Here is a 15,361-nt window from a genome sequence, read left to right as displayed (position 1 = left end):
GGGTTTGTGCTGCATGTTAACCCGGAAACCCCAGCCCCTTCTTTTACATTGCAAACCCATTTTAAATGGCCAACCCAACGGGTCCTTGGTATGGGAAATGAGGGCGCTACTGTTTGAAACCATTCCCACGTTATGAGGGTTAAAAAAGCCAAAAGACTGTGGCTTACCATGGCTGCCTGCAAGCCGAATTCTGTTGCCTGGCACCACGTGAGTGATCTCTCACACCAAACCGGCAGGCCCTCAATATAAGAGGAAAAATGCGACCTTGTAACGAAAGCTCATGTGCTGTGTAATGTGAACAGCAAAATTTAACGTGAAAGAATGTACCCATTGTTCTCTAAAATGTATCTTTTTTAACCACCTCTCCCTTGTCCTCCACCAGCTGCAAATGTTTCTCCTTTGCAGAGGCTAGCAAAGATTAGAAGGAGAAAACGGCGGACTCGGGATGATATGTTCACGGAGCTCCAGATGTCCTCCCACGCTGAAAGAGCACAGCAGAATGCGTGGAGGCAGTCAATGTCAGACTACAGAAAAGCACAATATGAATGAGAGGAGAGGTGGCGGGCTGAATCGCGGGATGAACAGAGCAAGTGGAGGGCTGAAGATGATAGGTGGCGTCAGCTTGCAGACAGAAGGCAAGAGTCGATGCTCCGGCTGCTGGAGCATCAAACTGATATGCTCCAGCGTATGGTTGAGCTGCAGGAAAAGCAGCAGGAGCAGAGACCGCCACTACAGCCCCTGTGTAACCAACAGCCCTCCTCCCCAAGTCCCATTGGCTCCTCACCCAGACGCCCAAGAACACGGTGGGGGGGCCTCCGGCCACCCAGTCACTCCACCCCAGATGATTGCCGAGCATCGGAAGGCTGGCCTTCAATAAGTGTTAAAGTTTTAAAGTTTTAAACTGCAGTGTGTCCTTTTCCTTCCCTCCTCCCCCACCCCCTCAGGCTACCTTGGCAATTATCCCCCTAGTTGTGTGATGAATTAATAAAGAATGCATGAATGTGAAGTAACAATGACTTTATTGCCTCTGCAAGCGGTGCTCGAAGGGGGGAGGGGAGGGTGGGGTGGTTGGTTTATAGGGAAGTAGAGTGAACCGGGTGGAGGAGGCGGAGGGTTCATCAAGGAGAAACAAACAGAAGTTTCACACCGTAGCCTGACCAGTCACAAAACTCGTTTTCAAAGCTTCTCTGATGCGCACCGTGCCCTGCTGTACTCTTCTAACCGCCCTGGTGTCTGGCTGCGCGTAATCAGCGGCCAGGCGATTTGCCTCAACCTCCCACCCCGCCATAAATGTCTCCCCCTTACTCTCACAGATATTGTGGAGCGCACAGCAAGCAGCAATAACAATGGGGATATTCTTTTCGCTGAGGTCTGAGCGAGTCAGTAAGCTGCGCCAGCGCGCTTTTAAACGTCCAAATGCACATTCCACCACCATTCGGCACTTGCTCAGCCTGTAGTTGAACAAGTCCTGACTACTGTCCAGGCTGCCTGTGTACGGCTTCATGAGCCATGGCATTAAGGGGTAGGCTGGGTCCCCAAGGATCACGATAGGCATTTCAACATCCCCAACGGTTATTTTCTGGTCCGGAAGAAAGTCCCTTCCTCCAGCTTTCGAAACAGACCAGAGTGCCTGAAGACACGAGCATCATGTACCTTTCCCGGCCATCCCACGTTGATGTTGGTGAAACGTCCCTTGTGATCCACCAGGGCTTGCAGCAGCATTGAAAAGTACCCCTTGCGGTTTATGTACTCGGTGGCTTGGTGCTCCGGTGCCAAGATAGGCATATGGGTTCCGTCTATCGCCCCACCACAGTTTGGGAATCCCATTGCAGCAAAGCCATCCACTATGGCCTACACGTTTCCCAGAGTCACTACCCTTGATATCACCAGGTCTTTGATTGCCCTGGCAACTTGGATCACAGCAGCCCCCACAGTAGATTTGCCCACTCCAAATTGATTCCCGACTGACCGGTAGCTGTCTGGCGTTGCAAGCTTCCACAGGGCTATCGCCACTCGCTTCTCAACTGTGAGGGCTGCTCTCATCCTGGTATTCTGGCACTTCAGGGCAGGGGAAAGCAAGTCACAAAGTTCCATGAAAGTGCCCTTACGCATGCGAAAGTTTCGCAGGCACTGGGCATCGTCCCAGACCTGCAACACGATGCGGTCCCACCAGCCTGTGCTTGTTTCCCGGGCCCAGAATCGGCGTTCCACGGCATGAACCTGCCCCAGTAACACCATGATTTGCACATTGCTGGGGCCCGTACCTTGTGTGAGGGCTGTGTCCATGTCAATTTCCTCATCACTCTCGTCGCCGCGCTGCAATCGCCTCATCGGCTGGTCCTGGTTTTGCTTTGGCATGTCCTGGCTCTGCATATACTCCAGGACAATGCGCGTGGTGTTCATAGTGCTCATAATTGCCGCGGTGATCTGAGCGGGCTCCATGATCCCAGTGCTATGGCGTCTGGTCTGAAAAAAGGCGCAAAACTGACGGAGGGAGGGAGGGGCGACTGACGACATGGCGTACAGGTACAGGGAATTAAAATCAACAAAGGTGGCTGTGCATCAGGGAGAAAACCAACTGTCACACAGAATGGCCCCCCCAAAGATTGAACTCAAAACCCTGGGTTTAGCAGGCCGTTGATTTCACGGAGGGAGGGGGAAGCAAATGAATACATCTATTTTTTACATCTTAAGCTGGCAGCAGACTGATAGCCCTCGGCATCTTCTGGGTGCTTGGCAGAAGATACTGTACTACGACTGCTAGCCATCATCGTCAAGACGGTTCAATAGGACTGCCGGCAGGACTGAGTCTCCAGGAGACAAAGCATGTCTGCCCAGGTGCCTCTGATTGAACTGGAGTATGACGACGACGGATACCAGTCGTAATACACCATCTACTGCCAAAAGGCAAGGGGCTGCTGCTGTGTAGCAATGCAACCCCACGTCTGCCAGCACCCAGATCGCCGATGAAGGCTACCAGTCATACTGCACCGTCTACTGCCAAAAGGCAATTAGCTGCTGCTGTGTAGCAATGCAGTACCACGTCTGCCGGCACCCAGATGACATATGGTGACGGTGAGCTGAGCTGAGCGGGCTCCATGCTTGCCGTGGTATGTTGTCTGCACAGGTAACCCAGGTAAAAAGGCGGGAATCGATTGTCTGCCGTTGCTCTGATGGAGGGGGAGGGGCCTAACGGCATGTACCCAGAAGCCTCCGCGACACTGTTTTGCATCATCAGGCATTGGGATCTCAACCCAGAATTCCAATGGGCGGCGGAGACTGCGGGAACTGTGGGATAGCTACCCACAGTGCAACGCTCCGGAAGTCGACGCTAGCCTCGGTACCGTGGACGCGGTCCACCGGCTTCATGCACTTAGAGCATTTTATGTGGGGACACACACAATCGACTGTATAAAACCGATATCTATAAAACCGGCTTCTATAAATTCGACCTAATTTCGTAGTTTAGACATACCCTCTGTTCCTGCAGGCCTCTGGCTGAGATTTTCAAAGCCACCAAAGCTACTCTATTAAAATTATTGGGACTTGGATGATCATATGCCTTTGGAGTCATTTAAAGCCTTAGTCTATAATGTTTCACATACTCCTCAAATAGCAGTAACACCTTTTTATATACTTTTATTTCTCAACTATAGGGTTATTAGTAAAAATAACTCTTAAATCGTAAGTTTGGAGAGCATTGGCCAAAATTTTGAAACCTGAGTGACTAAAGTTAAGTTCGTAAATCCGTATTCAGGAACCCACAAAAGTGACCTGATTTTCAAAGATGCTGAGCAATTTATTTCAACAGTATTTGTGGGTGCTCACCACCTTTGGCCTCATTAGCCCTGATGATAAATTTAGAAATCTAAGTTGGGCACCCAGGTTTCAAAACTTGGGGCATTCAACTTAGTTTACCTTACTTAAAATCATGTTTTATTCCCTATGCTTTACATTTGACTTTGCAAAACTCATTCAATACAAAATTACACATTTAAAATTAAGTCAACTCATGCCCATTCGAACTCCCATTGATTTAAAATAGCAGCAACATTGGGTTCCTAGTAGATCTGATACCAAATGGAGAGAACAACAAAACTGATATTTTTTAACTTGCAGCAATATCTCACCTGAAAAGAGAATGATAATGTATTTGAAACATCTCAAAGTGCATATATTCACAGTTTTATTTTGGAGCAGCCTGTATCTCCTTCAGGGCATAAAAACAGCTTTTTGTAATTGCATTAAGGATGTCCTGCTAATCCATTCGCAGTGTCCTTAGAATCCTTTTTTCTAGAAACAGATTTTCTCCCTATAGCAAGTAGAAAAGTGTGTAAAAGCCATGGGTCTACTAATAGGAGCTTTTTATCTAACAGCAGATAAAGCCTGGCAGTCTCTGCCTCCATCTATGAATATTATTACACTTAAGCTAATTATACAACATTTTTATCTGAGGCCAGTCACAGGCAAATAGGATAGCAGGGGGAGCAAAGTAATGGGAAAGGTGTGAAAAATTAGAACAGGACAAAGAGAGACAAGAGTTAACAGAATACACAATAAAGTGTTGAAGCAGTCTTTAAAAACTGTGTAATCTGTGTAGGCCAGGTTCCTGAGAGCTTGTATGTATCACCTGCATCATCTGGTATCACACACTGAAATATTGCTGCTGTTGATTAAAAGATCATAAATGTTTGTGTTGAGTCTGTATGTAAACACATACAGTGTTCAGAGATCCTGCCCATGAAACACAAAGTGATGATGGTAACTCATCAGTATGTCAGCTTTAACTGCTCCCATCTCTACCTTGCAGCAGTGAGTGGTGCTAATCTCTTCTCAATCTCCCTTCCTCACAACTGATTTTGTTTAATAGATTGTAAAGCCAAAAAGGACCACTATCATCATCTAGACTGACCTCCTTCATAACACAGGCCATAGGATTTCACCCAGTGATTCTTGTAGTAAGGGAAATTATTCTTCAATACTATATGTGATCATTATCAAGCCCAATGTCTGGTGAATGAAATAGAGCATGTCTTTGAATTAGTGCCTCTGCATTTGTTGAAGAGGATGACTGAAGAGGCTTGAGAACTAAGGAGGAGCAACTACTGCTTGGAGAAAAGCAACAAAGGGACAAGACACTGGCCGTTGCAATAGCTTTATATCTCAAACCCTCCACTTCGCAGCTACCAAATACTTCAATACCCTCTTCAGCAAGGGACAAACAATGCAAACAAAATTATCCTCATTCTCTAAGTGTCAGGTCTGCAGAGAATGGATATTGAATGGTTTCACAAACCAGCAGCAGGATCTCTGGAGGATGTCAGCAATCCTTCTCAGCAGCTTTTGGTACTGCCTGGCCTGCCCACGTATAGACCATCGATGGAACCGGCAGCACCATTTCCTGCTCCTCCTCAGAGTAAGAATCGTTGGACTCAAAAGGTGGAAGTGTAGCCAGATGAATAGCATCCCAACAATGTTGGAGTATCCCTGTCCCTACTGGAGCTTAGGATAGAGAGTGACGCGTGGACCACATATGGAAGTCTCTCTCTATCACCAAGTCTGCGAGGATCAGTGACGCTGAATCCGTGTAAATTTCCAGATCCTGAAGAAGGGTGTACTGAGGTCAGGCAGGAGGAGAACTGGCTTTGGAATTGGATACATTGGTATGGATGCAGTTGTCTGGGTGTGGTGTGGAAACCACTGGTGCAAAAGGCGATCTGCTCCTACTGTCCTTATACAGCTTTGCAGATGGTGTCCGAGCACTAGAAGTTCTTGGTACTGTCAGTGCTGGCCTGTGATCCCCATGAGTTCCAGATGAGCCATCTCAGGGGAACGAAGTCTCACTTGATCCCGAGGGAAGGGGGAAAGCCACCCTCTTCTTAGGAGGGTCATTTTGCCCTCCTTCCTCTAAGGGTGCTTCTCCTTATCCTCATCATGCCTTTTTTCAGAGGCATTCTTGGGTGTGCTGGAGTGGTCCGTTGGTACTGGCAGGACAGTGCTTGACAACTCCGGTTGATGAGGCAAGGAGTGGGAAGGTCTCAGGTCCGACCGAGACCTCATGTTGAGCTCCATCAGGTGCTTGCGAAGCCTGAAGCCCCAGAAGAGGTTGGTGTGGGGAGGAAAGGAGCAGCAGATGTCACATTTGGATGGGATGTCTGACTCCTCCGGCAGTAAAGGCAGCTCTTATGTGGGTTGCTTACCAGGAAGACTCAAGAGCAGGAGAGGCAGGCTTGAAGGCTGGTACTTTGGGCATCTCTGCCCAGATCCCCGCTAATTAAACTAAGACTATATGCTAACTAACAAAACTATTAAAAATATATAAACAATATTTTTACAGGAAAGGTGAGCTTCAGAAGCTGAAACTACAGACACAGGTGGTTCCATCTTAGACCGTGAGAGGTAGAAAAGGAACTGAAGAGGCAGTTGATCTGTGCCACCCTCAGGTCATGGCACAAGACAGCATAATGTGCAGGCATGGACCAATGGACAATGGTATTGAAAAATGTCCAGTCCTGGGCACACAGAGCACATGCGCACACACAGTGAATACCCATAGGAACCAGCACTCAAAGACAACAGTTACTGGGAAGTAACCTCTCTTTCTGCTTCGAGTCATCCCTATATATTCCCTTTTGTAAGAGATTAGCCAGCAGTACAACCGCCTAGGAAGGTGGGTTAAGGAGTCCTAGGTGAACAAGGACTGCAAAATTGCCAAAACAAGCATCAGTTGCAGATAGCAGTTCAAGAGAGTATTGGAAGTGACCACAATTTCACTCTCCCACATCAAACCTAAGTGAGGAACATTGTTTTCTATATATGTACAAATGCAGAGCTTCAAGCTCTGCAAATTCTACAACCAAGACAGAAGGACTTCAGTGGATGTTGTCTTCAAATTAGTTGTAAATGTTTTGATATATCCAGGTGACTCAACACCTGCCAAGTCTTACTAAGGGTATGAAAGATGTATAAAAGAGAGTTGGGGAAACACAGGTAGTTTAGATGTCTATTTGAGATGGAAACAGAGAACTTGAGAATAAAATTTGATATTTGAAGTACTGACTGACCCGATCAGATTTCTCATATGGACTAAAGTTTATAGGGGACTGGCCATGCAGTCTGTATCTCAGCTGTGGCTATGAGAAATGTCTTCTTCTCAGGTGTATCGTACACATGGTATAGGAATCACTCTGAGCCCAAGGTGCTTGAAAGAAATACTCTTTATTCAGTTACCAGTTCCAATTGCCTCTGCATAACTGCATATGGGCTTCTGCAGCACCGTTCCCACAGACTTCCTGTCTTTCAAGCTAAGCTACTTAAAGGTACAGAGCCCAGTACCACAGTACATATGACATTCTGAGAATCAGCAGACCAGAGATCCTGAGAGCTTTGTGAAACAAGACTCTGACCCTAAATCAAAAGTGGTACATGCACTACAGGAAATACCCTCTGGTCAGGGAAGTGAATACATCCACCCCATGGCACTCAACACAACCATGCATACTGCTAGAAAGAAATCCAGATTCCTTTGGAGCAGCCATGAAGGCAAAGCAGTTGCCTCAAGTAGCCCTAATGGTACATGCAGCAATTCTTCTAAAACCTAGAGTATTGCAAGATGAGCGAGGACTGTTAGCCTTAAGCATGTGAGAGTAGAAGCTGAAGTTACAACCCATGCAACCTGGAAGAACTAATAGCATGATTCTGAGTGTTTGAAGTGTAATAGATGGTGTCAGGGTTCCTTCCCCACTCTGAACTCTAGGGTACAGATGTGGGGACCCGCATGAAAGCCCCCTAAGCTTATTTCTACCAGCTTAGGTTAAAACCGGGTACGATGCCACCACCAAGTGATTTAACAAGAAACAGGGAAAGGACCACTTGGAGTTCCTCTTCCCTCAAAATATCCCCCCAAGCCCTTACACCCCCTTTCCTGGGGAGGCTTGAGAATAATATCCTAACCAATTGGGTCTTTGGAAAAATCAGTCAGGTTCTTAAAAGAAGGATTTTATTAAAAAGAAAATGTAAAAATCATCTCTGTAAAATCAGGATGGAAAATAACTTTACAGAGTAATCAGATCCAAAGAGCCCAGAGGAACCCCCGCTAGCCTTAGTTTCAAAGTTACAACAAAACAGGGATAAACCACCCTCTAGCAAAGGTAAAATTCATAAATTGAGAAAACAAAGATAAACTAATATGCCCTGCCTGGCTGTTACTTACAAGTTTGAAATATGAGAGACTTGTTCAGAAAGATTTGGAGAACATGGATTGATGTCTGGTCCCTCTTAGTCCCAAGAGCAACCACCACCAAAACAAAGAGCACAAACAAAAGTCCCGTCTCTCCCCTCTCCCCCCCAAGATTTGAAAGTATCTTGTCCCCTTATTGGTCCTTTGGGTCAAGTGTCAGCCAGGTTACCTGAGCTTCTTAACCCTTTACAGGTAAAAGGATTTTGGTGCCTCTGGCCAGGAGGGATTTTATAGTATTGTATACAGGAGGGTTGTTATCCTTCCCTTTATAGTTATGACAGATGACAATGCTTAAAGTAAGAGGAGCTCCTGGTTTTTTATAAGAAACCACTAGATTTTTGAAAAATGCCCCCATTACGCACAGTACAATTGAGATGTCAGGATGTTAACCTGAGATGATTCAGGATCAGGTGGAGAGTTTTACCCCAACCTGAAGACAAAGAGGATGTTTGAACCAAACTGGCAAGACCCATTTTGGCTATAACAATGTCTTGCTGCATCTCAATTGACATGCAGGCAGCTCTCCTGAACCAATGCAATCAGAGGGAACATAGAGAAATTCCCAATTCCAGTCTATGGAAAAGGGAGTTTGTCAATAATGTGAGTCTTGTTTGATCTGGACTGGAGAGAATGGGCATTATCATGGGTAATAAAGAGGCCTAGTCTGGACATGTCATCTTATAGGTGGAAATTAGCCTGTCCTGTGGCATAGCAATAGAACTAACACACCAACAATTCTGAGAATTTGGTGCTATTTATCTCAATTGAGAATCCCAGATTTACAAGTTAAGTGCTTTCCCATTGGGCATTATTGCTACCTGAGTACTCAGGTTCAGGTAAGTAACTCCTGAGGGATCTGCTCTTGAAGCAAATTGCCTGCTATGCCCAAATGAAGGATGAAAGTCCAAGGTCTTCCTGGCATGTCAATAGAATAGGTTCCAGGACTAAAGCATCGGGGAGGTGGGAGGCGGAAGAGTGGTGGGGGAGAATATCGCCAAAGGGCCCACTCTGATCAGAACCAAGGCCTTTGTTGCTAAGACAGTGTTGTACCGGGAGCAGCTGCCAAAACTTACTTATTGTTGTTCCCTGGTAGCTCAGGGGATGTCAATGTGCAATTGACTTCACTTAGAAAGAACAAGACTGCTGGTCTAGTGATTGAGTATTAGCAGCTGATAGCAGGGTGGATAAAAATCAATGATTTAAAAAATAAAAAAAATCAGATTTTTTTTTTAATTGGATTTTATTGATCAAATGCTTTTTGAGGAAAAAAACGATCTAAACATAGTTTTAATTAAGATACATTATAGCTCAAAGATATCTCATCATGGAATGGGGATTATAAATTCTAATTCTATAGTATGCCAGAGTATATTCATGTAATGCAGGGGTTGGCAACCTTTCAGAAGTGGTGTGCCGAGTCTTCATTTATTCACCCTAATTTAAGGTTTTGCGTGCCAGTAATACATTTTAACATTTTTAGAAGGTCTTTTTCTATAAGTCTCTATAAGATATAACTAAACTATTATGGTATATAAAGTAAATAAGGTTTTTAAAATGTTTAAGAAGCTTCATTTAAAATTAAATTAAAATGCAGAGCCCCCCGGACCGGTGGTCAGGACCCAGGCAGTGAGAGTGCCACTGAAAATCAGCTTGCGTGCCACCTTTGGCACGCGTGCCATAGGTTGCCTACCCCTGATGTAATGTTTATGAAAAGTTTTGTAAATGAGTTCCAGTAGTTCATGGATTAGGGACCCAATCTTATGAGGTTCCAGGGGCTTCTGTATAGGTTATTTAGGTTAATCTTTCTATCTACCCAATGGGACTCAGTGCTCAGTCTAGAAGATAGCATCAGAGATGCTTAGTTTTGCATTTCTCAAACTGTGGATTTGTGTCTCCAGAGATAACATGCTTGTTAACAGCAACAGTATTTTTAAATAAATAATATAAGAGGTGAGAAACAACAGACCTCAACCCTATTGTCCCTCTGCAAACTTGTGTACATAAGAGTCAATCCCTTATCTCTCTCTAAAAGTGCAAAGTTTCAAAAAGTTCAATGAATAGAAGATTGTTGGGGGTGGAATAGATCTGGACAAGGAGAAGAAGTCTGGAGATAAATGTGAGAAGGGAGGGACAGGCAGTAGAAACAAAAGTGAAACTGTTTGAGCAGCATATTCCAGAAGTCTTGAGGTTTTTCTTAGTGTAACCTTCATTAATTTGAGATTTACCATACCATTCTCTCACTAGAAGGGAAAACCTATAATGGCAGCAGGCCGTAAAAGAGACCCAGTTTGTGAATAAGAACCATTCAAGAAATATGTTTGCTGGTGATGTTTTAAAGGAAGTCACACCAGTGAAGTGGTGGAAGTCACTTAAGCACTTGGATTCAGAGACTGTTGACGTGATAATCTCACTTTTAACAGCGGTAGCTTCTTCTGCGAGTGTAGAAAGAATATTTTCTTCCTTTGGACTAATTCATTCCAAATTGAGAAATCGCTTGGGACCTGAAAAAGCAGGGAAGCTTGTTTTTCTTTTCCAGATTATGAACAAACAGGAAAATGAAGGTGAAGACAACTGAGTTAGCTGCAGAAGCCAATATTGTAAGTTTCTCATGTTGACCTGGCTGACATGGTCGATTTAATTTTTGTTTGTTTGTTTGTTTTAATATTTCATTTAACTATTTTAGTTAAAAACAATTTTAAAGAAAATAAACCTGATTTTAAAAAACAAATGTTTAAACTCAATTCAAAAATTCATGATTGTTTTGTTAAAATATCATATGTTTGCTGTTGAAGAAAAAATCCAGAATACATAACATTGTTGTTTTAGTTAAATAAAACATTTAAAATGTCTGTCTGGTGATACTCTCCTCCTAGTACAGCATGGCAAGAAAAATCCTCGAAATATTAATGATTAACCTGTTGAATTGGAGATAGTTCACCTCCCAATGACTTCCTAAATATCTACTTCAATTATCTTTGGTAAATGAAATAACCAAACAGTCATTCATTTTCTGATATAGCTGTAAAACTAATCTGAAAAGTCTTCAAAATAAATCACTTAAAAAATATAAAAAGAACAGGAGTACTTGTGGCACCTTAGAGACTAACAAATTTATTAGAGCATAAGCTTTCGTGGGCTACAACCCACTTTTTGCGGATACAGACTAACACGGCTGCTACTCTGAAACCTTAAAAAATATATAGTGCAGAGATAGGCAACCTATGGCACGCGTGCCGATTTTCAGTGGCACTCACACTGCCTGGGTCCTGGCCACTGGTCCGGGGGGCTCTGCATTTTAATTTATTCTTAAACATTTTAAAAACCTTATTTACTTTACATACAACAACAGTTTAGTTATATATTATAGACTTATAGAAAGAGACCTTCTAAAAATGTTAAAATGTATTACTGGCACACAAAACCTTAAATTAGAGTGAATAAATGAAGACTCGGCACACCACTTCTGAAAGGTTGCCGACCCCTGGTATAGTGTGTACCTTCTAAAAATGAAACCTACATTTATCTCTGAGTTGTGAAGAATATGTATTAAGGTTATAACAACCAACAAGAATGCACTTTTATGTAGAAATCCATGATTTAAATCTTGAGTCTTCCTGACTAGAGATTTAAATTATGATTTAAATCAAATCCACCCTAGCTGATAGTGGAGCAGACCCTAGAAAAGCTTTATGACTAGACTTCAGAAACAAAGCATTAATGCCAATGTTTGGACCCTATTATACCCCTGGACATTTTAAAAATTCAGGCATTAGTCTCAGATTAAAAGTCTTAGCCATCTTCAGAGCCAATAAGTGGGGTAGCACTGAATGAATAGGTTCCAAAGCTATCCCAGTGGAGTTTTGAGAACGAGTTTCCAGTGCCAAGGATGTTTTAGCACACAAGGACACCTTAGTTAAAGAACCCAGCTGAAAGGTTTGGATTCAGAGCCTACTAAGGTTGTCCCAGGTCCTAGTAAATCTTTTGGAAAGGATTGGTTTGGCAGATAATATCTAGAGTGATTCCCACAAGAGGAATGCCTAGACCTTCATCTGACTCTGGGAGTAAACCATCAGTCTCACTGGAATTTAAATGAGATCATGAATTCAGGCCATTTTAGAGATGGTTTCAAATCCATCTACAAAGTTGGATCTGAATTTTGGATTTTAGTTCAGGTTCATCTCTACTACAATAGCCATCTTGTCATAATGGCCTTTTCTGGTCTTGAAATTTTGTTAGTATACTTGGGGTGCTGAAAACAGGTGGAAAAAGGCAAAAGGAGTGCTTTTGCAGTGCCTCAAATTTCTTAAATCTTGCTGCACAAGACACACTGAAGTGCAAACCTTTCTTCAGAAGTAATTAAAGGGTGTGTGTGTGTTTCACCAAGAAACCTGGCTTCCAGAACATGAACAACGCTAGTCACATTTAAGATTCTGCTTAACATTTTCAGACCAACAACCCCGTTTGAAGCAGGATTTGTCCAGGTGCTCTTCTGTGACAGGAATGGCACTTAGGGACATAAGGCAGTACCTCAATCTGAGGTCTGTTTTCCCCCTTTTGTCTCCCTCATCTAGAGCTCCAGCATGGAGTACATAGAAGGGAACAGAGATCTAGGAATCCAGGGAGCAGAGAAAAAGGTGATTACCAGCCTCAAGCAGGAAAGAGTATGGATGTAACTGTTAGCTGGATTACTGGCTTCTCCAAAGTGCCCTGAGAACTGTGAGGGAGCCTTTTATTTTGAGTGCTGATGTTCAGAAACCAGTTCCCTCCTGCTTGCTGTCATTTGTGGTGCTTCTGAAGACTTTAAGGGCTGGTAGTCCTGGCCTCTCTCCGGGATAGTGCATCTCTGGACCATAAAAGGAGATTATGAGAATCGGGGGGAAAACGTGCAAACTGCCACGACCGGTAGATGTAGTATTCATAAACTTCTGCAGGCAGGGAAAGATGCTGGTACCCTAAATTCAGACACTGAAAGAATGAAAGGATTCTTCGTCCATTTCCCTGCCACTGTGGAGAAACCAGCAGGTCATTATCAGTAGTATCCAACCCTGTTCATGGTTGTCAGCAATCCCTTTTGGTCAAGTAGGCAGTCTCCCCCCTGACAAGCAGCTCAGTTTTCCATCTTCGCCCACCATGCTGGAGTCTCAGAAGGGGAAGGCAGAAGGAACAAAGACCTGTTTTACACAGGTAGAGACTTAGCACAGGATTCTACCCATCAGCTGCCTGGGTGCAGGTCTAGCATCTAGACCAGTGTTTCCCAAACTGGGGTTCGTGGACCCCTGGGGGTTCACAAAATGTTACAGGGGGTTCTTGGGGGAAAATTCCCTAATGGCGGACAGAGCTGTCCCTAGGGACCCCGGACAGCATGGGACACTGAGGAGACTTAACCTTCAAGACTCCTTATAAGAAATGGAAAGGGAGGTGGATATTTTTTGCTGTTTTTTAAATTAAATAGGCAGCTAGTATTGTTTTTTAAATTATTATGAAGAACAAGTTTAAGTTTTGTTGTAACGTGCGTTGTTTGCCTGGACTGCTCAAGACCTGAATGCTTGTGTAGGAGGAACTCTTTGAGTTGGCTTCTTAAATACCTTCATGCTGTTTCACATCTGATACTCCTTGATGAAACATAGGAGCCTTGTCTTATAACAGGCTTATTCAAAGTGATACAAGCTACAAAAGTGAGATCTTGGAAGAGCTGCCATTTTCATAATGTAATACAAATACTGTAATGATAAATAATAATTAATAATACATAGTGTGTAATAAACATGTCACAAAAACAAATTTTATATTTCCAAGATCGCGGCTTTTATAATTTATACTCAGGTAAAGGAGAAAATCCCTGGAAATATTCATTTTTAAGAGGGGGTTCACGGGACTTGACATTTTAGTGAAAGGGGTTCACAGGTTGTTAAAGTTTGGGAACCACTGATCTAGATAGATCCTGCCTTGGGGAGGTAAGGCAAAGACCCCGATTCTCCTTTAAGTTACACTGTTTTTATGACAGTGTTACACCAACATATGTCTACACTGCAGTAAGCCTGGGGTTTGAACTCAGGCTCAAACCTAACCAACCTTCTGTCTACACACAAATCTTGCTAACCCAGGGTCCTAGAACCCTGTGGGAATGGAGGTTCTGAGCCTGAATCGAGCCAGGACCCAGGCTTCAAGCCTTATTCCTGTGCAGTGTAGAAGAAGCCCAACTGGACTTTGCTCTGGGAGTCCACCAAAAGTATTTCACAATCCCATAGGCCAACTTTCCTTCTGTCCTCTGGAGAGTCAAGTTGGTGAACCGTCAAGTTGTCCCCCACTGCACTATGAACAAAGGTCTAGGGCTAGAGTGGCCACACTTTGGAAGGGCGCTAGGAAGTCTGGGATATTGGTGGTTGGACTGAAGCCTGCATCATGCACTGTGGATCCTAGAGCCCCAGATTGGGACCCAGGGTTCAACACTTCATAACCAGGGATACAAATGGATGTAGATGCTCAAGCCCTAGGTTAACAAAGCCTGGATCTGCTAACTCGAGTTCTACTAAGCCTGGGTTTGTATTTGTAGTGTAGACATACCCCAAGTGTCTTCAATGTAATTAATCTTGATTCAAACGGAGAGTCTTTCCATCAGTTCTTTAAGTTATCAACCTATACTCATGCCACTCCTAAAAACCATTTCTTCTGTCAAGCCCATAAGTAGGAATTCATAATGCTTAAAGTTAAATAAAATAAAACTTTGTCATCCCACCACTCGATTTCCTAGTGTGTCACATCTTGTGTGCATGCCTTTTCTTTAGATTGTAAAGGTCTGTCTTTGTTTTTCTGGCTTGTACAGCACTGAGTATATTGTCAGCACTAAACAGACAAGTAATCTATTGGAATACTGCTGGTGTTAAATGGTATAACCTGGCTGATTAAAAAGCAATTCTACATAAACAGAAGAAGTTTCTCTCACTAAATAAAAAAGAGAAAAAAAAGCAACAGTAACATCTGTACCTGATGAAGGACCTCTTTAAGATGAATGATATTGATCTAAAAGTACCAAGAGTAACAAGAATTTAAACAATATTCAAAAATAAACACCTGCATACAAATCTAAACTCTTTAAAAAATCATTTTTTATTGATTCATTAC

Source organism: Terrapene carolina, unplaced genomic scaffold, assembly GCF_002925995.2.
Source record: "Terrapene carolina triunguis isolate 2854851 unplaced genomic scaffold, T_m_triunguis-2.0 Scaffold58, whole genome shotgun sequence".
In the NCBI taxonomy this organism is placed as follows: Eukaryota; Metazoa; Chordata; order Testudines; family Emydidae; genus Terrapene; species Terrapene triunguis.
This window is presented reverse-complemented; position numbering follows the sequence as displayed.